Genomic DNA, 26,567 nt, shown 5'->3' with positions numbered 1-26,567 from the left:
AGTGAAATAAATAGGACACACGTGTAAATACCGAATAGTTTCTCTAGTGTGAGAAACTGAAAGTGTAAATAAGGATTAAAATGATTACAATGAATAACTGACAATTTGAAATAGGAAAAGGTCGAAAGGTATAGGGGTAGTGGGAGGGGAAGGGGAAAGGGAAGAAGGGAAAGGAAAAATTATGAGAACAGAAAAAAAGTGGAAACAAAATCTATGTAAATAGGGAAGGGTGGAGGGGGTGGAGGTCGCACAGGTAATGGGGGAAAAAATAAGAAATAAGATACATCATGTACAGGTACAAGCACCCAATGATAAATGTAAACGTATTGTATACCGAAAATGTACCAATAAAAGATTTTTTTTAAAAAAAAGGTTTCCCAAGTGCAGGATTCTTCTGTAACATAACCCATTTTGTGTACAGTTGTCATCTGACACTCTGCACATATTCCTTGTGAAGTGGGGCTTGAAGGACAGACATGAATATTAACATTCTGGCTATTGCTGTTGCTATGGGTAATAAAATCCTTCATTACTGACCCAGAAATATCTTCTGCCATCATTTATATCACCATGGTGAGTCTACAAGTCAGCTAACTTGTTAACTTGCTATTAGGGTAAAATTGTACCCCCTCTCTAGTCCTTGAAACCTGGGTCTTGAGATATTAGCAAGAGCAGAAAACCTCAACCCACGTTGGACGTTCTCTATGCATAGAAAAATGGATCTTTGTTGTTTTTGGTCACTCAGACTCAGAAGTAATTTTTTTGCTGCAGGAAAAGCTAGTTGGTCCTGATTGCTATACATACTAACTGGTCTCTGAAATACTCACTCATCTCAAGTGGGTCTCTTCATGTATTCTAAAACATTACCCTTGTCTTCTATTTTCCAAAATTTCATGTCTTTTCTCTTCTATCATCCCAATTTACTGCTCCCCACTCTTATCTGATCCTCAGCTGATAATGTTTTCTCCTAGTAAAAACAATGGGACAAGAACTTTCACAGCTTTCCACTACTAAATCTATCAACCCACCTATGTTCAAACCCACAAATGCTCTGCTTTATCACTCTTGCTATGAGTGAAGCATCCCTGTGTGTGCCCTCCACCTTGGCTCTGGATCCCATTTTCTCCCATCCTTTTAATTATTTCATAAGCCAGTCTCTGGAAATCATTCCCTCTATCCCCTAGATCATTTATTTCTCCTTAATGTATACAAAGGTGCTGAGACACCCAGTATAAAAACCTTCCTTTCCAACAATTGCTTCCTTTTTCAACTTTCTGTTACCTCAACTTTCTCGTAAGGGTTGTATTGGCCATCTCCACTTCTCCATCTTACTCTCTCTTCTCAACACATGTTCATCTGACATCTTTCTTTCCATTTCAGCAAAACTGTCCTTGTTGAGGTCTCTCCATCTTGCCAAAACCCAATCGTGACTTCTCTGCCATGTGGGCTGAACTTTGGCATACTTCGACATGGAGGACCAGAATCCCCTCATAACATGTTTTTTTCTAGTCTTCTGTTAAAACATTTGTTGGCTGGGAACCTGTAGTCCCAGCTACCAGGGAAGCTGAAGCAGAAGGATCATTTGAGCCCAGGAGTTTGAGGCCAGCCTGGACAACATATTGAGATCCCCATCTCCACACAAACAAACAAAAACATTTGTTTTCCAGTCTCTTTTACTGACTCTTCTTCTTCTGCCTGATTTATAGGTTGAGGTACCCTAAGGCTTTTATAAAACAAACAACTTGATGGTGTAGGCATTATCATTCCCGTCTTACAGATGAAGAAACTGAGACTTAAAAATGTTAAACCAACTGCTTATGTCTAAAGATAATTAGTGATCAAATTGTCCTGATTTCAAACCCCAAGCTTACAATCACCCTACATCTCCAGGGCATGAGCCTGGGGGTAGGCCGCTATAGTGGATAACCAAACTACCCACTCTTTCTTCCAATTGGATTTTTTTTTTTTTTTTGGTACCAGGGATTTAACTCAGGACCTTGAGGTTGCGAGGCAGGTGTGGTGCCACTGAGCTAAATCCCCCCTCCCCCACTCTTTCTTATACTTTAACTGATTCATTGGGCCAGCTAGGTTAGACTTCTGTTAGTTCCCTGTCCAGGTTCCCATACAACTTTGTTTCCAGCTGGTTGTGCTGCTGTGTATTGATCTAATAGGATGCAACAGATTCTTGCCCCTCTTTGGTATGACCCCAGACAAACCAAGACTTTATTGTATCCTGAAATATGACACACGGACTCTACTCTGTTCCTGAAGTTGAATCTTACCCCTTTCCTACCACAATCTATAAGAACAATGAATTTTGAGGCTGCTTTCTAAGATAATAGGGAAACACCATAAGACTCATGGTTAAGTCAGTGGTTCTCAGCTCTGGCTGTGAAATCAACCAGAGCCCTTCCCCACAACCCCCCTCGAAATCCATGCCAAGTTCTCAACTGAAGCTCTAGGAACTCAAGCTGTTCCATGATTTACTAATTTACCACAATTTGCTAATTGTATAACCTTGTAATAATTCTGAATTTTAGTATCCTAACTTGTGAAAAGGAGATCATAAAACCTATTTCCAGGGCTGTGCAGGAACTAGCTCCAAGAGTTGATTGTGTGTATATCTTCCCAACTCTGTATTCAGTGATATCACACTGTAGCTTGAAACCAGCCATAGGAAGTATAACACAATAGAAATTGAAAAGTTAGGACTTTCCAATTTCAAATCAGGACTCCTCCCTTCCCAAATGCAGGAGAGCTGGTAGTTAAATATTTACCAGCACACCCACTGTCTACCTTCCAGCTAGTAGGTCTCAGAGTTGAGAAAACGACCCAGACAAATCATAAACACCAGTTTTTAGCTTAGTTAAATAATACTTCTACGAGTATCTACAACATATGCTTTCTCCAGTGGTACTTATAATATCAAGGAAAAGTTAAATGCTTAGCCAAACACTTAACTGTTTAGGGGTCAAAAGCTCCAGTGCCTTCAGGAGCTGGGCAGTATGGGAAATGAGGGTCAGAATAGGAGACCTTGCTGAACTAGTAAATGAAGTCCAGAATCCCTTCCTTATTTCAACTAGGTTCATATATAAATGATACCACTGGTGGAAACCTGTATCTAACCACACAATCCCCTTTTTCCTGTCACTCTCTACCCTTATGCCTTACTTCATCTTTTCTTCCTATCACTTGACATTGTTTGATATTATATATTTGTTCAATTGTTCATTGTTTGTTTCCTTTATCAGATTAGAAATTCAATAAGGAACCTGATATCATGCCAATGCCTAGTGCTAGAAGGAGTTCAGTAAATACTTGTTGGATGGATGGATGGACTAGACAGATGAATGGACGGATGGATGGATGGATAGAGTAGCCACTACCAAACTCCAGAATATTGTCAAGATGGAATGAAGGCTCAGAATTATCAGATCTCTTTTTCTTTTAACTGGACCATGGATCAAAATGGGAGTTTTAACATAAATTAGAAAATATTTTGAACTGAATGAAAATTAAAGTAAAATATGTGCAAATGTGTGGGATGCAGCTAAAGAAGTGTTTAGAAAAAAATTTATAGCATTACAATGATTGCATTAGAAAAGAAGGCTCTCACATTAATAAACTAAGCTCCTATCTTAATAAAGTAAAAGCAAAAGAACAAAATAAAACTAAAAGAAGCAGACAGAAGAAAATAACAAAGGTAAAGTCAGTGATCATTGGAATTGAAAACCAAAAAACAATAGAAAAAAATCAATGAAAACAAAAGCTAATTATTTGACACTATAAATTAACCAATAAACACCTAGCCAGACTGACCAAGAAAAAAGAGAGGAGACTCAAATTACCAACTCAGGAATGAAAGAGGGTTTATCTCAGTTATTTCTTTTTTTTTGGTACCCGGGACCTTGCACTTGCAAGACAGGCGCTGGAACCACTGAGCTAAATCCCCAGCCCAAAGAGGGTTTATCTCTACAGACTCCACAACTATTAAAGGATGATAAGAGAATATTATGAACAACTCCACCCACATAATTTCAACAACTTAGATGAAATAGAATAATTCCTTAGAAACCATAACCTATCAAAATTGACTCAAGAGTATAATGATAACCTGAATTACACCACAACTCTAAAGAATTTGGATTTGTAGATTAAATTATTCCCCCCCAAATTTTCTGTGCTCAAATGTTTCATTGGTGAATTTTACCAAACATTTAACAAATAGTAACATCAAGTCTCCACAATCCTTTTTAAAAAACAGAAGAGGAGAAACACTTCCACATTCATTTTATAAGACCAGAACTTTCCTGATTCTAAAGCCAAAGATGTTACAAAAATAAAAATCTTCAAACCAATATCCCTCATGAATGGAATATGTGACTTCTCAAAAAGGTATCTTATCCAAACCAATTCAATGTTATATAAAAAAGAATAATACACCATGACCAAGTGGGTCTTATCCTGAGAGTGCAAGACTGGTTTAATATGTGAAAATCAGTCGTGTAATCTATCATATTAACAGCCTAAAGAAGAAAAACTATGTAATCATATTAATGGATGCAGGAAAGGTATTTTTTTAATTCAACACTAATTCACATTAAGAAGAAAACAAACAACAGCAACAAAACACCTTTCTTGGCTAAATGGGAATGGATGGCTACTTCTGTAACCTGATAAAGGGCCTCTACAAAAACCTAACAGTCAACATCATAAACATAAAAGTCTGAAAATTTTCCTTGTGCCTAAAAATAAAAAGTGATTTTTCACTTTCACCACTCCTTTTAATACTGTGTTGAAAGCCGATGTTGTAGCCAGTACAATAAGTTGACAAAAGTAAATACGAAGGTGTACAGATTGGGGAAAAGTTAAACTGTCTCTAGTTTCAGATAATTTGATTATCTACATAGGAAAATACAAAGGAATGCACAGAACTCCTCTAGAACAAATAAATGAGTTTAGCAAGGTTGCAGGATACAGAGTGAACACCTAAATGTCAATCATATTTCTATTTACTGGCAATCAACAAATGAAAAATGAGACTTAAAAACCACCACAATTGATCAAAAGAATAAAAATACTTCCTTATAAATCCAGCAAAATATGTACAGTTTCTCTATACCAAAGAAATACAAAATGCTGATGAAAGAAATCAAAGAAGGCTTAAATATCAGGGGCTGTCTGACTACCTGACTGAGGGTACAGTGGAGGATGAAAGAATAGTAATACAGACAAAGAGAAATTGTTTTTATGGGGGGCCAGGACCTGATCTTAGTTCTTCTTGGCTAAGACCAGGAGCTCTAGACATATCAGTGTTTATTTACCACACAACATATCAGGGGGTGTAAAGGCAGATGTAAGGAAAAGGGAAACTAAGGCACTAATGAGCCAGGTTTGTCAGAGGGGAGGAGCAATGCATTCCTGTGAAGGACAGGTCATAGTTAACGAGACACCTGTGTTATCTTTAGCTACCCTTTGACTTGGGAGAATGGCTGCACAGAGTCATAAATCCCCAGCTGCAGTGTCATCTTGCTATCAGAGACATCACAATCTCATTGATTATTAAAATCTCAATTATGACCATTGGCATAGGGAGATCTGTTTCTGTATGCCAGCTGAAGGCTCGTCTAGCAAGTCACTTGTAGGCCTAGGACAGACTCACAATTTAATCAATAGCCAAATTATAAGCCAATTCAATAATATTTTATAGCCTGCTTTGCACAGTTTCAAGCTGAACTCCTGCACTTAAATAAATGAAAAAATGTAAGTGCATGGATTGGAAGACTCAACATTCTAAAAATACTAATTTTCTCCTTATTGATCTATAAATTTAATGCAATAACAAGCAAATGTCAAAGGCCATTTTGAAGCTATAGATAAGCTGATTCTAAGATTTATATAGAGAGGAAAAGGAACAATTTTGAGAGGCCCAAACGATTTTGAAAAAGAATAAAGCTGGAGAAGTAATGCTACTTACGTTTGTTTGTTTGTTTGTTTGTTTTTAGCCAGGCTCTCACTATGTAGTTCAGGTTGTCCTTGAACTCACTATGTAGCCAAGGCTGGTCTCGAACTTGTGATTCTCCTGCCTCAGCCTCCCAAGTGCTGGGATTATAGGTGTGTTCCACCATGCTCAACCACTTACTTTTATTTTAAACCTACACGAGTCAATACAACAGGGGTTGGCAAAGAGGTAGACACATAGGTCAATGGAATAAAACATAGATTTTAGAAATAAACCTAGAGAAATATGAAAAATTGACTTTTGACGAAAGTTTTTCAAGCTCTGAATACAGAGAAAGGATGATAGTGGCAGCAAATGGCATTTGAATAATTAGACATCCATATTAAAAAATGAGCCTTGCCACCTGCCTCGCAAGTGCAAGGACCCGAGTTTGATCCCTGGTACAAAAAAAAAAAAGAGCCTCGATGTAAACTTCATATCTAATACAAAATTTAACTCAAAATGTATCTTAGATATAAATTTAAAACATAAAGCTATAAACTTGTAGACAAAAACACAGCCTCTATTTAGCCAAAGAGTTCTTATATGTAGCATAGCAGTACGGTCATAAAAGCAAAAACTGACAAATTGGATTTCATAAAAATGTAGAACTTGCACTCTATGAAAAAGGATTATTAAGAGAATAAAAAGATTAGCTACAGACTGCAGAAATATATTTGCAAATCACATATCTGACAACGTATATGCCAAATATACCAAGAGTTCTCAAAACTCAACAGTGAGAAAACAGCATAGAAAAATAGAGAAGACTTCAATGGAACAAAGAACCAAAGGTGATACAGATGGGATCTCATTAGCCACTACAGAAATGCCAATTTAAACCACAACAAGAGCTGGGGATTTAGCTCAGTGGTTCCAGAGCCTGCCTTGCAAGTGCAAGGTCCCGAGTTTGATCCGCAGTACCAAAAAACCCCAAAAAACCAATAAACCACACTGAGATACCAATGTACATCTGTTTGAATGGCTAAAATAATAATACAAACATACCAACGAGACCAATTTTAAGTTTTTTTCTTAGAGCATCAAGGCCTTGTATGAGTTGGTTCTGCCTACTTCTCTGTCTTGATTAGCTTTCCATTATGGTGACAAAAGACCTGACATAATCAATTTAAAAGGAGCAAAGATTTGTTTTGGTTCACAGTTTCAGTCCATGGTGGCAAGCAGGGCTTGTGGTGGCACGGTGCATATGACAGTATTGTGTGGCAGAGAAGGCCTGGAGGCACCAGAGACACGAGAAGAGAAAGGCAGGAAGGGGCCAGGGTCTGATGTCCCTTTTGAAGGCCTCCAGGGGACCTAACTTTCTTCCACCAGGCCCCACCCACCAAAGGTTCCTACTGCCCAGCAGCACCAGAGGGTGGGAGCAAGCCTTCAGCAGGAGGCCTGTAGTGGACATTCACCTTACACATGGTAACCCTCCAACAATCTCCTTTTCTCGCCCCTTAACTTCTTCTGTGTCAGGTTGGTCATCTTCCTCTTTATAAAATATAACAACTTTAGTCTGTAATCCAACCATTTTGAGAAGCTGAGGCAGGAGGATTGCAAGTTCGAGCCCAGCCTGGGCAGTTTAACAACTTGGAGAGACCTTGTCTCAAAATAAAAAATGAAAAAGGGCTGGGGATGTAGCTCAGTGTGAAGGTCCTGTGTTCAATCCCCAGTACTGCAAAAATAAACCAATAAATAATTTCCTTCTTGCCTTGCATATATCAGACTGTTCCTTGTGATTATCCACCTGAATTTCCCATGATTGGTTCCTTCCTCTCACTTAAGTAATCGACCAAATATCCTGTCTGCCCTGACCACCAAATCTGAAGTCCCTCTGTGCCCCTGTCTGGTACATGGCCCTGTTTCTTGGCCTTCACATCCCTTCCCTTGAACTCTTCTCATTTATTTCTTCATTTGTTTCATTGCCTATCAATCCTCTACCACAACAGAATGTGAACACCAGCAGAACAGGGGATGATGCCTTGCTCTCTGCACTCCCCACATCCACAGCATGTCTAGCAAACAGTAAGCCCTTGCAAATATTTCTAGAATGAATGAATGACTGAATGAATTCACTAATTAATTACATATCACATTAAGGGACTGATGTACATACAGCTCCTAAGGCGGGTCTTGTGGGAATGAGGCCATCTCTGCCAGCCCATGGTTCACCCTGGTGACAGACCTGCATCCTTTACAACTTCTGAAAGACTCTTCCTCTGTTTATGCTACACATCATTCCCAAGGGGTAGATGACCCACTTTGTGCTTTAAAAACTTACGTGCAAAAAGGTTAAGTGACTTATGCACAGTAAATCAATGCAGAAATCAGGACATGAGATAACAGTACAGGAAACTCTTTCCTTATTTGCAAAAGGGCTTAATCATTTCTTTAAACAGCCTCCTCCTTAAATTGGAAGAATAGTACTTCCCTCCATCCACATTGGGTGGGGAATGTGATCACAACTTGGGCGGGGAGGGATTCCGCAGCTGAAATCCAGCCAACAAGGGCGTAGTAGTGGAGGATGGACCTAGGGTCACCAGAGTTCCCGCCCCTGCTTCCTTCTCCAGCATCGAGAGGGGCTGGGGTACCCTCTCAGGTCCCTTGGACCGGGCCACCCACGGCCCATGGCAGGGCACCAGGAACGACTGCACTTCTGAGACCTCGTCCCAGGACTCACGCGACTCCTGTACTGCAGTTGCTGCCTCTTCCTCTGGAGACCCCGCCTGCTTTCGGGTCCGGGCCAGGCCCCTCCAAGGCCGCGCGGCCACGGATCCTAGGCGTCCCCGGAGTCTCTTAGCTGCTGTGACGTTGGGGGGGGGGGCGTTCATGGCAGCCGCAGCTCCGGACCCGGACCACCGCCAGGGCCTGTGCGCTCTCTGGGAGGGGCGGTGCACTGGGCAGCTCCGTGGGGAGAACGGCCTTCAGATGTGGCACAGGAGGTCCTGGGGTTTGGTTCCACCTCTCCTGAAACATCCCGAGAAATCTACAAGCCTTCATCAATTCCAATCCATACTCCAAGTCTTCCTACAGTTTTTAGAAACATCGAGGTTTCTATTTATAACCAACACTACTGGAGTTTCAATAGTAAATAATTTTCAAATGAATTTCCAGAATTTTTTGAATGAGTCTTAATTTGTCATTTGATAATCATGCAATCATCTTCTTCCTCATTTTTTTTAAAAAAATGAAATAATATAGGAGCAAGTCAAAAATTCTGACACCAAATAAACCAAATAAAAGAGGTAATTTGATTTTCATATATTTTCTATTCTTATGAATATATGAATGTGCTTTATTAATATAAATTATATGATTTCAATGTTCTTTTTAAACTTGTTTTTCCTTCAAATTATTGTGCACCAAATGAAATATTAAATTCAAAACAATGTTTTTTTCAAGAAAAATACACATATGGCAAAATGTTACTGTATTGAGAACACTACCTACAACTTCAAACTTTCCTTTAAAAAAAAAAGTGAAATGGGCCTAGAATTTTCAATAGGGATATGATTAAAATAATAGCAAATACACTGAATTGAATATTATATAGAAATAACAGATTCGGCACTAATATTGAACATATTCATAATATATAAATGGAAAACAACAAAATTACATGTATATACAGTATGTTTACAACTAGAATTCTAAAAATCAGAAGATATAGACACAAAAGAAAAATAACAGCGGAAACAGTGCCAGAGTACAATCAACAGAAATCATATAGCTAACTACAGAAAGATCTGAATTGTTGTTATCCAAGTAATTCACAGCACACAAATTGCTTACTAATTCCAAACCAAGCACTTTAATTTTGTTAAAAGTCTATCAATGACAGAAGACAATGTACCATCATTTTATGCTACATACCCAATAGAAATGTGGTGATACTCCAGCAGTCTGTGGTCTACTCCAGCAGATGACACCAAAACCCAAAAGCAGTGCCTTTTGTGAACTGTAGCCTTGGTTGAATTTCCTTTCCTTAATTTCTCTGAGAGCTTGGGCTAAATGAAAAGCTAGGAAGTATGCTGTGGATGCTATTTTCTTGTTTCCCTGTTTCAAATAGCAAGTTAGTTCTCAACCAAAAGATTAATTCTAAGCACGCTAATAATACATCAGAGATACCGCCCTCTGAGATCTGGACCTACTCATCTCTCTGACCTCGAGCCCTGCAACTCTTCCTCATTCTTACTGCTCCTCCAGTGTCCTGCTACAGGCACATTAGGTCAAATGGGCCAAAAATAGTTCAGGTTCTTGTGCACAACAAGGAAAGGATCACCAAGCATACACTTCATAGTAATTAGCTATGTTTATTGAAGATCACAGCACAGTAGCAGAGGGAACAGGCAGAAGGGCAAGAGGAATAAGGAGGAGGAAGAGGAGCCTTTGACAATGCAGGCTTCCAGTATTTAAAGTGTCAGAAAACTCTAATCCAGATGCCTCCCATTGTGGGCAGACATCTCTGACTCCAGGTGACTCCCATTCTCTCTCACTAGTGTCCATGATTTGCCACCTTGGGCATCACGACCTCGTAAATTTAAACATAATCTCTAGGGTGGTGTTGTGTTTATAGTTGCATGAAGGAAAGGGAATGGCTCCCTCAACTTCCTTGTTTCCAGCTGTGCTACTACCACTATCCAAACCTGGGCCACCTGGAAAGCTAGTTTGTCTGATTGATTCAACTAAATGTTGAAAAATGTAACAAGATGCCTTCACTTCTAGCTCAAGGATGGGTGACATGGAATACTGGATTGGACACAGACCTGTTTGGTGTTTAGGGGAGCCTCCCGGGAACCTTAGTAAGAACACTACAGGCCATCCAAGTACAATTGGTGGCTTCTTTGCTAAAAGATAAACCTGTTCCTGTTTGGCCATATTTTTTTCTCGTGTATGATCATTCAAACAGGTGATAACTTCAAAATTATCTTTTGCTATTGATGGTTGAAAGGCAGTGCCTCACATGACTTGGGACCACCACAGAGAGAGACAGTCCTTTCCTGGAGGTGGAACCATCCCTCAGCCATACAGATTCCAGAGCTATGACACCAGGACGAGATAATGATCAAGCAGACTCCAGCCCACCAGCTAGTCCTTGAAAGCTGGCCTCCCTTCCTTCCCAGTGGGCCAATCTGGACACTGTGTCAGTGAGCCCGCCCCCTCCAGCCACCTAAGCTGGAGTCCTTTCCTGACTTTCCTGTAGCTTTGCAATTAAAGCTTTTTTTCTGTCAATTTGTGCTTGAGTTTTATTTCTATTTCTATGAAAGCAAGTACCAACTTGACACTGAGACACCGTGACACAAATTTGTACTCTGAGTAGAAGCTAGGAAGTCTTTTCCTGGCTCTACATATTCTTGCAACTCTCTAATGCACTCTGCTTCATTTCTTTTATCAGGAGGAATTTTCAGTTTCTCAGTTTTTTGTTTGTTTGTGCTAGGGATTGAATTCTGTATTTTTTAATTTGTAGTGGGTTTTAAAAAAAATAATTATTTATATTTTCAAAAAGAAAAAATTAACATTTGGAAGTTCGCCCTGTAGGAAGAGGCGCTAATCAGAAGGCCAGGGGCTGGTTCCTCCCACACAGGTGGCATGTCAGGTGTGGACAGCTGAGTGATCTGGGCTGTGATTTTTTTTTTTTTCATACAGCAATTGATAATCAAATTTCCATTTTTCTTTTCTTTCTGCTTTTGTCTTGTGTTTCCTTTTTTCTGTATTTTTTTAACAAAAGGGAAGGAGAGAGGAGAGAAATAAAATCAGGGGGAACAATGGCAAAAAACATTTCCCCAATATCTAAAAAACATGGTTCTTTTCAAGATGCATGAATTCTGGGTGAGTTATTTTTCCTAGTTTTCACCACTAATAGATTTTTCCGAAACCCACAATCATCAGAACACTCATTTTCTGCAAGGAATAGCCTCGTGTCCCTTTCCCTTCACTCCTCACTTTTCATGAGAGCATAAAAGGGGGTATTCTGTTCTTCCAAGTAGTAAGTGCTAACAGTGAGAGAGCACTTCTGATACTGTACAGTGGTGTTGCGTTTCCACAAACATCCAAGTTTTAGCACAGTTGGAAGGACCAGAATATGTTTCTCTCAACATAAATACACCTGGAATACACAAACTGATTCTGCAAACATTTTTTTTTTCCATTACCCTTCTCTGAAAACTGAACATCTTTTTCTTTTTTCCCCTTCTTTTGCTCCAGGCACATGAGGATGCCTCTGCTGTCAGAGGCAGGTAGTTTCTCACAGTACCACCACTGGGATGTGCTGAACTGTTGCCTAAACTGCACTCTGGTGTCAGACTGGGCTAGGCCAAAGGGAGCACAGAGGTACTGCAGAGGGTTTTCCTTTGGTCCAGCAGCCCTGAGTCCTGGGCCTTTCCCTTCCTCTGTTCCTTAAGTTAGTGTCGCTTTAAAGTCTGGGGTGCCATGTCACTGGGTGGGTCTGGGGTAACCAGCCCAGCCTTGAATTTTCCCAGGCTTTTCTGTCTCTCTGGCTTAGAAAGAGGAAGAGGAATCAGACAACAGCACAAAGTAAGAATAAAGTTTATTTACAGAAAAAAAGAGAGAGAGATACAAAAGCACTCCAATGAGTGGGGGGCCCCAGAGCAGGTTGACACTGAGGAAGGCCAGCGGTCCTTTTTAATGGGGTTGAGGATGCGGTCCCTCCCTCTGGGGGGCAGTCACACCCCATCAGTTGGTCTGTCTCCCTAGGGATTCAATGTTGCAATAATTTGGGTGGACTATGTTACAAAATCCAGATGCTCTTTGGCTGTAAGTTACATTCTTGGAACATTGCAGAAGTTACTCTTCTCCTAAATTCTAAAGGGCCTGTGTCCTTTTTCTGACCTTACAGAGGGGGGTCCCGTCTATCCCTACAGGGGAACAATGCAGTCATTCCCCACAGCAGAGTGAAAGCTCCACAGATTGCCCTCTCTACTTGGTGTTCAGAGGCCAATGCTTGGGGAAAATAAATGGAGTCTTACAACAGGTAGGGTCTTAGGACTGCTTCAGGCGCTTGCATGGGGGCCCCAGCAAAGGGCACTGCACAGAAGCCAGAGAGGCATAGGCTTCAGCCACCAAGTGAGGGTATGATGCCACCATGAACTTCCACTCAGAGGTCTCCAGGATGTCAGAAACACGATAGTTGATGAAATCTACTGCCTGAGTTTTCAACTGATGTGCGCTGTGTAGATCAGCCAGGATGAGGATTTCCACAGCATTCTCCACAGAGAGGTTGCTGCAGAGGGCATCCTCACACATCGTCTTCAGGCGCTCCAGGGCATACTTGTCAGCAGCTGCCAGCAGATCATAGGCCATTCTGTGGAGGTTTGGTGCCTTCCCGGTGTAAATGAAACACATCATTTCCTTAAAAACTTCAGGCTCCACATCATTGATTTCAACTAGATTCTTTTTGCTCTCCTGCATTTCATGTTCAAACATGGCATTAAAAACTGGAGAACGAGCTGCTAAGATCGCTTTGTGAGCCTGGAATTCCTGGCCAGCCACACAGAAGCAGCAGTCTGTGAACCGGGAACTCTCCCACAGCCCTCCTAGCTCATCTCCCAACTGGCACTCAGGAATCTTCACCAGGTTCATGGTATTCTGGCCAGAAATGTTGACACAGTCTTGTGCCACATTAATCTCACAGAAGAGGGTGAGCTTGTCATTAGGGAGAAGTCCTTTGGCCTCATCCAAAAGAATATTTCTGTGGATGAATTTTCTGAATCCCCAGTCTTTGCCTTGCACAAATCTACAAGCTCGTGGACTCTCCATACTTCTGCTTTCCTCTCCCTTGGCATTCAGAATGGAGAATTTGAATTTTGCCCAAGCTTCACTCTTTGGACAGCTGACCAGTAACAGGTAAAGGGACAAGTAATCTTTGCTTTCTTCACTGAGTCCCCTTGGTTTTACTTGTAAACACCATTTCAGTTTATCATTAGCTGCAGATGAAAAGGTTGAACTTTGAAAGGATTCACTCATCTGCGATTGGAAAAAGCTAAAGTTATTGATGCTCCAGGTGTAGGACAATTTCATTACTTTGATGTGGGTAGAGCACCAGCTCTCAGCTATGGGGCCACGCCACATTTCTGCTGGAGGTGGAGTACTTGGTACCCTTGAAACTGCCAGTTTGAAAGTTAAACAAGGTTCCCACAGTCACAGGGCAAAGATTTCTGTTCTTTCTTTACCAGTTGGTAGAGATTTCAGTTCAGTCAGCAACTCCAAAACAGGGAGGATGGCAAGGCAGTCAGAAGGCAGAGAACCTAATTTGGAGATTTAAAAAACAAGTATTTAGAAATTGATTCACCAAGACTTTTGAGTATATCAGAAGCTTCTAGATAATTTGTCCATCACTGGGAGAAATATTTCCTTTAAAATGTCTCCTTTCTGCTGGGTGTGGTGGTGCACGCCCGTAATCCCAGCACGCAGGAGGCTGAGGCACGGTGATTGCTTCAAGTTCAAGGGCAGCCTGTACTACACAGCAAGACCCTGACTCAAAAAACTAAAAAAAAAAAAAAAAAAAAAAAAAAAAAATCTCCTTTTTGATGATGTAAAATGACAGAGTGGATTTTGTTTTGTTTTTTGGTGATACAGGGGATCGAATCCAGGGCCTCCACACCGAGTTACATCTGCTGTCCTTTTAATTTTTTTGTTTTTAATTTTGAGATAGGGTCTCACTAACTCACTGGACTGCCTAGGCTGGGCTGGAGCTTGCAGTCCTTTCGCCTAAGCCCCCAAGAATGCTGGGATTAGAGGAATGTGCCACTGTGCTGGGCTCAGTCTATAAGTTCTCTAACAACACCTGCCCATTGCCATTAAGATTCCTAAATAATACAAGGCTATGACATGAGTAACTAGGGTGAGCTTCAGAGAAACGGAGCCCACTGAAAATTTACAGAGGCCCTTGTAATCTGGGTCTTATTAAGCTCATTTTTCCAGCTCCATCTTTAGCATACAGCACCATATTCTCCACAGGGAGCTTGGAGTCTGAAGGGGCATAATCTTTGCTGAGAACGTGAGACAGACAAAGTGACTCTCTCTTTTGTCCCTACTCTGGCCATAGGAGGTGATGACTTGGCTAGTGGCTGTCTGTTGCTCCCCCTTCCCCCACCCCTTCTGCTTGCACTCCAATGGGCTGGAACAATTTGCTTTACTGTCCTCCAGGGCTATCAAACCACCAACATGAGTGCAGCCTGGCCTGGTGGGGTAGCTTCCCTGCTCCAGGCTCTCCAGTGGATACTGTTGCATTTTTGAGGACAGACATGGCACCCAGGAGCAACTAAAATCAGGAAGGGTGGGATCTGGGTCCCTTATTTACATATGCAGCATTCACAGCAAGCCTTCTAGAAGATTCCCTAGCTTGGGTCTTCACCCTGCTGACACAGGTCTGTCACCATACAGTGAAGGATAGCAGCTAAAGGAGAAGTGCACCTAAGGGAAGAGCAAGCTTGCCCCCCACAATGGAAGAGAACTGCTGTTAAGGACAGCTAAGAGTCCCATAAAGATGTCCTTGGTGACATCATTCCAAACCTGGAGCTCACCTTCTATGTGAATGTCCACAGGGATATCTAATAGGTTTCCTTATTGTTTTCTAATAGAAATGTCTAAATTGGCTAAAATAGCACTGCTTATCCAAGGGATCAATAACTGTCACTTATCTTTCTTTCTTTTTTTAAAATTTTTTGTATTGGTCCTGGGGATCAAACTTGGGACCTTGCACTTGCAAGGCAGGTGGCAGAACCACTGAGCTAAATCCCCAGCCCTTGTCACTTATCTTTCTAAGTCAGCTTCGGTCAAGGAGTCTATTTCTTATAGGCCAAAGAACGGTACCTGCATCAGTCAGTGCTTGCTAGCAAAACAGATTTAATGCAAGATATACAAATATATAAAAATTTACAAGATTGACTTACAGTGCCTGCCCACAGGATCAAGTGTGGGAGAGTCCAAAAGGGCTGTCTCCAGCTGGAGACCCAAAGGATCCACTTGAAGGCCTGGAGCTCAGTGTTTCATCCTGTTCAAGTCCATATCAGAGTCTTCTTGGCCTGAAGGTTCTGTGCTGGAAGCCAGGATACAATGTCCAAGGTGCAAGTGAGGACTGGAGCTCCTGGAAGAAGCAGAATCAAGCCTTCCTTCTTCATTCCCATTTATACCACTCAGGCAACAATCCACCCTAGGGTGGGTGTAGGGAGGGTCTTGCCACCCTATGTTGATCCAATTGAGTTGGGCATGTCTCATTCAAGTTGACAGAATCAGTAAAATATCATACCACCTGTCTTTTCCGTATATTTAAAGAAAGGGTCTGTTTTACTACTTCTGAATTTCTTCTTTTGTATTTATTTATTTGTTCATTTTGTATTTTTGGAGACAGTCTCCCTATGTTATCCAGGCTGGCCTTGAACTTGCAGTGATCCTCCTTCCTCAGCCTCCAGTGTGCTGGGATTACAGGTGTGGCCACCACACCCAGCTCCTCTTCAGAATTTCTAAGGAAGGGCACAGGATTAGATGCTAGGAAGAGGAGAGCTGACCACAAAGCTGTCTGTGAGGGATGTTTGAGGTCAGGAAATGGCCACTTTGAATGATGCACTCAATTGCATCAGAATCCAATTTGGCATAGCCAGGCTGTCTTTCAGCATTGGTCTATAACTGGCTAATCTGAATGTAGGTATTATCCATGGTAGATTGTTTATACATGAAAAGGTTATTTTCTGCATGTTCCTATTTTACTTCATTACCTTACTAACTTGCCATATTCTTTGGTTTCTAGGAACACTAGCATATCATTGAAATAGTGAGTTTTACCCACTTCTTTCCAAGTTTTGTACCTCTGCTTTTCCAATCTAGCTGCATTAGCTAGTACTTTCAGTAAACTATTTATTAATAATGACAGTAAATGCCTTTGTCATATTTCTATCTTTAATAAGATATCTCTAGATTTTTGCCACTAAGCATGATGTTAGTCAGAGGAACTGAGGTAGATATATTCTGTTATGTTAAGGAAATATTTAGCTGTTTAGAGAATGGAGAAAAATTGACATAGGTCCTCTGATGTAGCAAAGCATTAAATCTTGTCATAAAAATCAGAAGAAGCTAGTGTCTTAATTACTTTTTCTCTCACTGCTGAGACAAAATACCTGACACCCAGAGTTAGAGGGGAAAGGGTGTAATTAGCTCAGTTTGTAGAGGTTTAGGTCCATAATCAACTAGCTCCATGGCAGAGCAGCACATGACTGAGGGGAAACAGTTCATGGGGCCCACACTGTAGCAAAAGCAACAAGGAGCCTTAACAGCATCTTTCTGCTCATTTTATTTTTTTCAGACTACTAGGATGGGTAGCACGCACACCCTTGTTCTAGTGCCCTTGGGCCTAATTGCACCATGAATCAATCACACACTTTAGATTCACCAACCTCTGAAAATGCATGAGGCTTTGGGGGGAGCATCTAAACACAAGCCATAACAGCTAGATTATTTTTTATCTCAAAGATACTAATAAATTAACCCTAGTTCAATTGCAACAAATATCCTTTCTTACTCATCTCATACACCGTCATCATGAAAATGAGTCTTGACTACTTGATTTCCAAGAAATTTACCCAAGATTTTTTTTTTTTTTTTTTTTTTTTTTTTTTTGGGTACTGGGGATCCAACTCGGGACTTTGCTTTTTAGAGGCAGGCGGCAGAACCACTGAGCTAAATCCCCGGCCCTACCCAAGATATTGGTGTTTAACCCTGCAAAAGAACTTTATTATCAGTTAGAAAATATTATCTTTAATCTGAAGACTATGCTTTCTCTGTATGTGTTTTGGGAAATCTCATGGACCTACCTACTATGGTTTTGTTATAAGAAATTGTATCTGTTCAAATGTGCTAATCATAAAATATGAAACATGTAGGACTTTTTTGTTCCTTGTTTGAGACAAGGTCTTACTAGGTAGTTCAGGCTGATCTTGAACTCACTATGTATTCCAGGCTAACCTTGAACTTGTAGCAATCTTCCTGCCTCAGCCTCCTGAGTGCTGGGATTACAGGAGTGGACCTCAATGACAGTGACACATCTTATAATAATGAAGAAGTCACAATACCAAGAAGATGTAACAGTCCTAATAGCAAGGACTGATACCTGTGAAGCAAAAAATGAAAGAGAAATTAGAAAGATCAACAATTATAGTGGATAATTATAACATTCATCTCTTAACAAGTAATGAAAAACTAGACCAAAAATACAGCAAGTATATAGAAGATTGGAATGAGATCATCAACAAACCTGATGTACTTGATATTTCCATAGTGCTCCACAAGTGCAACTTTTTTGAGTGTATAGAATATTCGTTTTTATTCTGGCTCATAAAACAAACTTCAAAAAACTTAGATTGAAATCATACAGAATATGTTATCATAACTAAATCAGAAATCAGTAACAGAAAAATATCTGTGAAAATCCCAAATATTTTGAAAGTAAATATTGGACTTCTAAATAATTCAGATGTCAAAGCAGTAATTGTAAAGGAAACTGAAATATTTTGAACTCAAAGATAAAATATCAAAAGATAAGATATCAAAAAGTATACAATACAGTTAAAGAAGTGCTTAGGAGGGAAGATTATAGCTTTAAATGCTTACATTAGAAAAAAAGGAAAAGTCTAAGATAAAATATGATTCCACTTTAAGAAATTAGAAGGAAAAGCCAGCCATAGTGACATATCCCTGTAGTCCCAGCACTCTCAGATGTTGAGGCAGGAGGATTCCAAGTTTAAACACAAAGCAATCAACTTAGCAACTCAGGAAGACTGTCTCAAAATAAAGGACTTTTTAAAAGGCTGGGGTTATTACTCAAGATGAAGGCCTTGGGTTCAACTCCATTAGAAGAAAAAGGAAATTAGATAGTGGACATTATAGCAGACACCTCTGTCAAGTATTAGCAGGCTATGGTAGCACAAGCTTCTCGCCCTTCCATAATTGGGCTGTGTTACATTGGAAGTAGTCCAATCAGTTGAGTTCATTTCCCGGCAAGGTCAACTGGCCACAACTAAATTCTTCCCCTCTGAATTAACCATTTGTTCTCTTCAGCAAAGATATACTAGTGCCCTCATTTTACAGTCCTGCTTGATACTTGTTACCAGCAGGTGTCCCAAGGGTTTCCCAGGTTCCTCTTTCCCATGTTTGTAACAAATAAAACACTGGAGGTCCTTGGTGTCTTTAGCTTTGCTGCCCAGACCACCTTAGATCAGCCCAAGACTCAGTTTCTCTCAGCTCTCTGTCTTTATTTCCCACTTTCAAATCTCAAAGATGTCATCCTGGCTCACAGGAAACGGAGACTCAGGGCCAGTGTTTTTGGTAATGTCTCTTAACATTCCTTTTCCTGCTCCCTGTAAGAAATGGTATGGTCCAAGGTCCCGAGTTCGATCCCCAGTACAAAAAAAAAAAAAAAAAAAAAAAGAAAAGAAAAAAGAAAGAAATGTTATGGTTTACATCTAGTTGTTCCCTCAAATCCTCATATGGTCATAGGTGGGGCTTTTCAGAAGTGGCTGGACATAGAGTGTGTGTTGCTGGAATTATGTGTGTGATGCTGAGATTAAGGGTGTGTGATTACTAGACTAGTCCCTTGATTGGTTTAGCATAGTTCTGGGTGTGAATAATGGAAAGGCCCACCCTGGGTGTGAGTGCTACCTGTCCTAAGGTCATGTAGTCTGGATAAAATATGAGGAACAGAAAGAGGCCTGCTGTTGAAGATTGTTGGTTGGTGTTTCACTACTTCACTGCTTGCTGCCTTGATGCTTTGCTGCCCTCTGCCTGCCCTGAACTGTTTCTCCTCTACTGCTTTGTGCCAACCTACTTTGGAGGCAGCCAACTATGTATTGAAACCACGACAAACTGTGAGCTACAACCTCTTTTAACTTTGAGTGGTTGGTATTTTGTCTTAGTAACAAGAAAAATAACTAAGACAAAGACGTTAGTAAATGACAGTTTTGCAAATCAGTTGACTAGAAAAGCTGGTTCTTTTAAAAAAATCAATAAAATTGATAAAGATCTAGCTAAATGGAAGGGAGGGCTTGAGAGAAACACAAATTAGCAATATGAGGAATCAAATAAGAGAACTGGAGATCCTATAAACAGTAGAAGAAAACTAAGGGGATCTGCACCTGGCAACAGGGTAGTATTTCCTACTGGAAAAATTCTGTCATTGATGGTGTCTAGATGTCCCCTCAAAAGCTTCATGCAGTCATAGGTGGAGCTTTTCAGAGGTGGCTGGATCTAGAATATGTGATGCTGGGATTGACTCACGCTACATTGTTAGGATCAAGGGCACTAGGATTAAGGGTGTGAGTGATACCTGCCCTAAGTAGCCTGGATTAGGTATACGGGATAGAAAGACCTATGACTGTCCTTTGTTGCTTTGCTACTGTTTATTAGCCATGAAATGTTTCTCCTCTGTGATGCCTGTCTGCTATGTCTGCTGTGCCCCTCTGCCTTGGAACCAGCAGATTACGGACTAACACCTCTACGAACTGTGAGTTAAATAACCATTCCTCCCTTAACTTGTGGGTGCTGGGTATTTTGTCTCAGCAACAAGGAAAGTAACTAAGACAGGATTTGGTTCCAGAGAAGTCAGATCATTGCTGTGACTGTACTTGACTTTGTGTTTCAGGAACCTTTGGAGCTAGCTTGTCAGAAGGGATTGGAAAGGTATGGAGATGACAGCTGAAGAAGTAGAACTGGAATGTCTGAGGCTGTATTTGATGGGAGATTCTGGTCAGAGCTCAGAAGATCAGAAGGCTGAAAGAAATTCTGCTGGTAAAGACCAGGCTCAGGAGGTTTCTGCTGTGAAGAATGCACTCACTATGGACTCCAGAGGATGTGTGTTATGGCTTGGCAGAAAGTTTGTCTGCATTTTGCTTGTGCCAAAAGACTGCCCAAGGCTGACATTAAGGGCAGTGGACTAATTAATTTGTCAGAAAACATTTCAAGGCTGTCTAATGTTGAGGTTGTGATATGGCTAATTTGAGAGGTACTTAGCCAGATTTATGTTGAAAATGAAGAGCAAAGATCCCAGCAGAATTATTTAAAATGGTTTGACATGGGCCAAAAAGGAACCTGCAGTAAATCTGTGGACGATAAAGATAGAGTAGAGGGGATCTTGCTTGCTGAGAAGAAACAGAAGAATAAAAAAGATGGCCTGGAGGCATCACAAGAAGCAGCAGGACTCCACCCTTTGCAGCCTCAAAATTGAAAAATGAAAGACTTTGCTTTGAGAAGAAAGCCCCAGAATGCCATGTTCCCAAACAGTGGTGGCCTTGGGAAATTGTTCCTTGGGATTTAGTTCATAGACACTTGACCCCTACAGCCAAGAAAGCTACTGCTCCAGTTGGCAACACACATTGGTTTCATCCAAGTGGTACCATTTTGAGGTGCACACAGAGTGCAAGAGTTCTGGTGTCAGGAAGGCTTCCACCCAGATTTCAGAACACCTGGGAGGCCAGGCAGTGTGTGAAGCTGTGAGTGTGGATCTGAAGGTGCAGAGGAGACCCCAGAAGTTTGAAGAAGCCCTGAACATGGATAATCGGAGGAAAACTGCAAGGAGGGAGCAGACCCAGCCCAAGAGAGAAGCCATGGGAGTTACAATCACTGGTTGTGCCACAGGAGTGGAACCACCCAAGCTCTTTGGAGTTCACAACTTGCCACAGATTGCCAAGGATGCTGGTAGTGGAACTGTGGGATTTAATGATTACTGTACTGCATTTTGGTCTTCCTTTGTTCCCATTCCTTACTATCCTGTTTGTAACTTTTGGAATGGAAATGTCTATCTTGTGTTACTGAATGTAGGAAGTATTTAACTTTCATTTCATTTGTACAGGGGCTTTCAGCTAAGAGTTTGCCTTAAAACTCAGAGGAGACTTTGGACTTGGACTTTTCAGGAATGTTGAAACTGTTAGGACTTTGTCAACTCTTGGAGATGAACTAGATCCCTTTGAGGTAAAGGAATGTACATAAGTCTTGGTGGTGCCAGAGGTGGAATGTTATGGCTTGTGTCTAGATGTCCCCCTAAAGCATCATGTAGTCATAGGCTATTTGGAGGTGGCTGAATCTACAATGTGTGATCAATTCATTGAGGAGGTAGGCCTGAGGGCACTAGGATTAAGGGTGTGAATGCTACCCACCCTAAGTAATCTGAGTAAGATAAAAGGGGCAGAAAGCCATAAGGTCATTGCTTTTTCTGTCCTCCTTTGCCATGAATTGCTGCTCCTCTGCCACTCTGCCTTGGACATGATTATGGACTGAAACCTCTGTGACCTGTCAGCCAAATAAACCCCTTCTCCTCTAACTTTGGGTGTTGTGTATTTTGTCTCAGCATTGAGAGCAAAGTAACTAATACATCTTCTGTAGCTGCAATCTGAAAATCAGTTATTGCAGATAGGTAGACACTCCAGTGAGTACAGCCAGAATTCATTTCATGTATGTAGCTTCTGCATAAACACTATGAGCTCTAGCTAGTGGCAGTTACAAACTGCACCTCAGGTCATACACTTCATTCATTTCTACAGGTGGTCAAGGAATATCTTAGTCTGTAATCTTCAGGAAATACACCAGAACCATTCTAGAAAGTCAGATAGGCCTCTAAAAAATAGTGAAATATTCAGAGCTCTCCAGGCCCTTTCTTTGCACCAGAGCTGAATGGCACTCCTTTTTTTTTTTTTTTTTTTGGTACCGGGGATCGAACTCGGGACCTTGCGCTTGTGTGGCAGGCACTGGGACCACTGAGCTAAATCCCCGGCCTGAATGGCACTTTTTAGAGCAATCTCCCCTTCACAGTAGAAACCTTATGTAGACGCACTCTGAAAATCAGTATTGTAGATACTTAGACACTCTGGTTAGTATAGCCAGAATGCATTACCTGTATGCAGTTTACACCCAAACACTGTGAGCTCTAGCTGTTGGCAGTTACAACTGAACCTCAGGTCATACACTTAGGCTCACCTCTATGGGGCACCAATTGCAAGAAATATCTTAGTTTGCAACCTTTAGATAATACAGCAAAACCATGATGGAAAGTCAGTTAGGCTTCTAAGAAAGAGTTAATTTTAGTGAAACATTCAGAGCTCTCCAGGCCCTTTCTTTGCAAAAGAACTGCAAGGCATTTTTCTAGGCCTGGCCAATTCACAACAGAAACCTTGTATAGGTGTACTCCGAAAATCAGTAATATAGATAGGTAAACACTACAGTGAAGTACAGCCAGGCTGCATTCCCTGTATCCAGTTTATGTTCAAACACTGTGAGCCCTAGCTGGCTGCAGTCACAAACTGCAACTTAGTTCATATCTTTCCATTCAGTTCTATGGGGCACTAATGGCAAGGAAAATCTTAGTCTGCAATCTTCAAGTAATACAGCAGAACCACTCTTGAACTCAATTAGGCTTCTAAGAAAGAGTTAGTGCTAGTAAAACATTCACATCTTCTCTGGCTTTTTGTTTGTTTGTTTTTTGCAACAGAGCTGCATCTCAATTTCTCTGTCATACTGCCTTTCACAACAGGAGCCAAATATATGTGTACTCTGAAAATTAGTTACTGCACATAGGCTCCATTCCTTGTATCTTGGTTATACCCGAACACTGAGAGCTCTAGTTGGTTGCAGTTTCTATCTATACTTTATGTCATACACTTCCATTCACTTCTAAGGGGTACTAAGAGGCAAGGAATATCTTAGCCTGTGCACTTCAGAAAAAACAGCAAAACAAATCTGGAAAGTCAGACTTCTAAAAGAGAGTTCATGTTAGTCAGACATTAAGACCTCTGTAGACAATTTCTTTTTGTTTTTTTTTTTTTTTGCACTTTATTAAATTCTTTTATTGGTACATTGTAGGTATATAACACAATTACATTTTTCATTGGGAATTGTACCTTTACATAATGCATCTTGGTTCTTATTTTTGCCCCATTCCTAGCCCTCCCTTCACGCCCTCCACCTATTTACAAAGACTTTATTTCCATTTTTTCCATTTCTCAGCATTTTTCCTTTCCCTTCTTTCCTTTCCCCTGCCCCTCCCACTACCCCTACCCCTTTGGACCTTTTCTTCCTATTTTGCATTATCGATTATTCATTCTAATCATTGGGACATTTTAGGTATACAATATAATGACATTCATCATTGGAAATTTGCACCTTTACATAGTCTCTCTTGGTTCTTATTTTTCACCCTTGCCCAGCCCTCCCTTCAACCCCTCCAGTCCTCCCTAGTTACAAAGATTTTGTTCCTATTTTCCCATTTTCTCATATTAATCCCATTCCCTTCTATCCTTTCCCGTAGCCCTACTTCCTTCCCCTTTGCCCCTTTTCTTCCTATTTCACATTACATATTATACATTTTAGTCCTTATTTACACTTTGTTTCTCACACCGGAGAAACAATTCAGTATTTATACGTGTGTCCTATTTATTGCACTTAAAGAGTATGGCCTCAATGTGAATCCACTTAGCTATACATGTCTCTAATTTCTCATTTTTTATGGCTGAGTAGTACTCCATTTTATTAAAAAAAAACAACACATTTTCTTTATCCAGTCTTCAGTTGATGGGCATTTGGGCAGTTTCCAAGTTTTAGCTATCACAAACTGTGGTGCTATGAACATGGGTGCACATATATCACTGTGGTATGATTCTTTTAATTCTTTGGGGAAGATACCCAGCAGTGGAATAGTGGGGTCAAATGGGACTTCCAGTCCTAGTTCTTTGAGGTATCTCCATACTTAATTTCCACAGTGGTTGAACCAGTCTACACTCCCACCAGCAGTGGAGCAGGGTTCCTCTTTCCCCACAGCCCTGCCAGCATTTGTTATTGGTTGATTTCATGATAGCAGCCATTCTGTCTAGAGTGAAGTGGAATCAGCGTTGTTTTCATTTGCATCTCTTGAATGACCAGTAATGTGGAACATTTTTTCATGTATTTATTTGCTATTTCTACTTCTTTGTCTGAGAAATGTCTGTTCATTTCAGATGCCCATTTTCGGATTGGGTCTTTAAATTTGGGAGGTCTGATCTTTTTAAGTTCTTTATAGATTCGAGATAGTAGACCTTTGTATGAGGAAGAGCAGGTGAAGACTTTTTCCCACATTGTATTGTGGGTTGTCTCTTCACACTGCTGGTGGTTTCTCTTGCTGTGCAGAAGCCATTTGATAAGGAGAGATCCCACTTGTTGATTGTTTGTGCTAGTTCACGGGCAACTGAGGTTTTGTTCATAAAATCTTTTCCTACACCGATGTCTTCAAGGGTTCTACCTAACCTCTATTCCAACTGGTTCAGAGTTTCTATTTTAATATTTAGATCTTTAATCCATTTTGATTTTAGTTTAGTGCATGGTGAGAGATACAGGTCTAGTTTTAATCTTTGGCAAGTTGAAGCCCAATTTTCCCAGCACCATTTATTAAAGAGGCTATCTTTCCTCCAGCGAGGGTGTTTGGCTCCTTTATTGAAGATGAGATGGCTGAGTGTGTCTGGCGTTGTTTCTGCATCTTCTAATCTGTTCCACTGGTCCTCAAGTTTCTTTGCCGGTACCATGCTGTTTTTATCACAGTAGCTTTGTAGTGTAGTTGCAGGTTGGGGATTGTGATACCCCCTGCCATGCCTGTCACCTAGAATTGCTTTTGCTATTCTGGGTCTCTTCTTGTTCCTGTAGACACTTTATTTGCAATAGAGCTGCATTGCATTTCTAGGCCAAACTGTCATTCACAGTAGAAGTCTTATGTATGTGCACTATGAAAATCAGTATTGCAGATAGGTAGAGTGACCAGTGAGTAACACCGGACTCTTTTTCTCGTATCTAGTAGATATCCCAACACTGAAAGTTCTACCTGCTTGGAGTTACAAACAGCACTTTATTTCATAATCTGCCATTCATTTTAATGGGGAGGCAGGGTGAAAACTTCAGCTAAGACAGAAGAACATATATCCATTCCCTTTTAGATTTCCCACCTAGATTTCTTGCTAGGAATATAGTTATAGGTCTTCTGTCCTTCTCTTTTCCAAAGAATTGTGTAACACATTCTACCCCCACACTGCTAATCACTCTAGAAGCCTAATAAATGTGCACACTCAAAATCCCTATTTCAGACAGGCACACACTCCACTGAGTAAAGCCTGACTCCATTCCTTGTATCAAGTTGAAATCCAAACACTGAAAGCTCTAGCTTTTTGTAGTTACAAACAGCACTTTACTTCATACTCTGACATTCACTTCAATGGGGAGGCATGGCACAAGAAATATTCCAGGGTAAAAACTTCAGATAAAATAGCAGAACCTATTTGCATTGGCCTTTAGACTTCTCACCTAGACTTCTTGCTGGGAATACAATGACAGGTCTCCTGCTCTTTTCTTTTCCAGAAACCTGTATAACTCATTCTACCCTAAACTACTATTCACTGTAGAGGCCTGATATATCTGCACTCTGCAAATCCCTATCGCAGATAGGAAAACATTCCAGTGATTGCAGCCAGGCTCCGTGCCTTGTATCTAGCTGATACCCAAACCCTGAAAGCTCTAGCTTTTTGTAGTTACAAACAGCACTTTATTATAT

The 26,567-nt window shown here is 40.7% G+C and overlaps 1 protein-coding gene and 1 pseudogene across 2 annotated transcripts in view; both read right to left on the bottom strand.

The window, feature by feature from the left end:
• Positions 1-12,534: 12,534 nt before the first annotated feature.
• Positions 12,535-18,123, bottom strand: LOC147821243 (speckle-type POZ protein pseudogene; annotated as a pseudogene). Its single transcript, XR_015447393.1, has 3 exons — positions 17,981-18,123; positions 15,916-16,485; positions 12,535-14,268 (listed from the first exon to the last, which is right to left on the bottom strand). The product of XR_015447393.1 is annotated as a speckle-type POZ protein pseudogene (transcript).
• Positions 17,583-26,567, bottom strand: part of LOC101698489 (centrosomal protein POC5) — a 73,228-nt gene continuing 64,243 nt past the window's right edge. Inside the window, exon 14 of the transcript XR_015447392.1 lies at positions 17,583-18,125. The gene's annotated coding sequence lies outside the window, so the exon portion shown is untranslated. The remainder of the gene's footprint in view (positions 18,126-26,567) is intronic.

This window comes from Heterocephalus glaber, unplaced genomic scaffold, assembly GCF_053883595.1.
Source record: "Heterocephalus glaber isolate CG9 unplaced genomic scaffold, H.glaber_assembly_v1.0 deba00001757, whole genome shotgun sequence".
In the NCBI taxonomy this organism is placed as follows: Eukaryota; Metazoa; Chordata; class Mammalia; order Rodentia; family Bathyergidae; genus Heterocephalus; species Heterocephalus glaber.
Note: the sequence above shows the minus strand (reverse complement) of the source record. Positions and strands in the feature narration are given on the sequence as shown.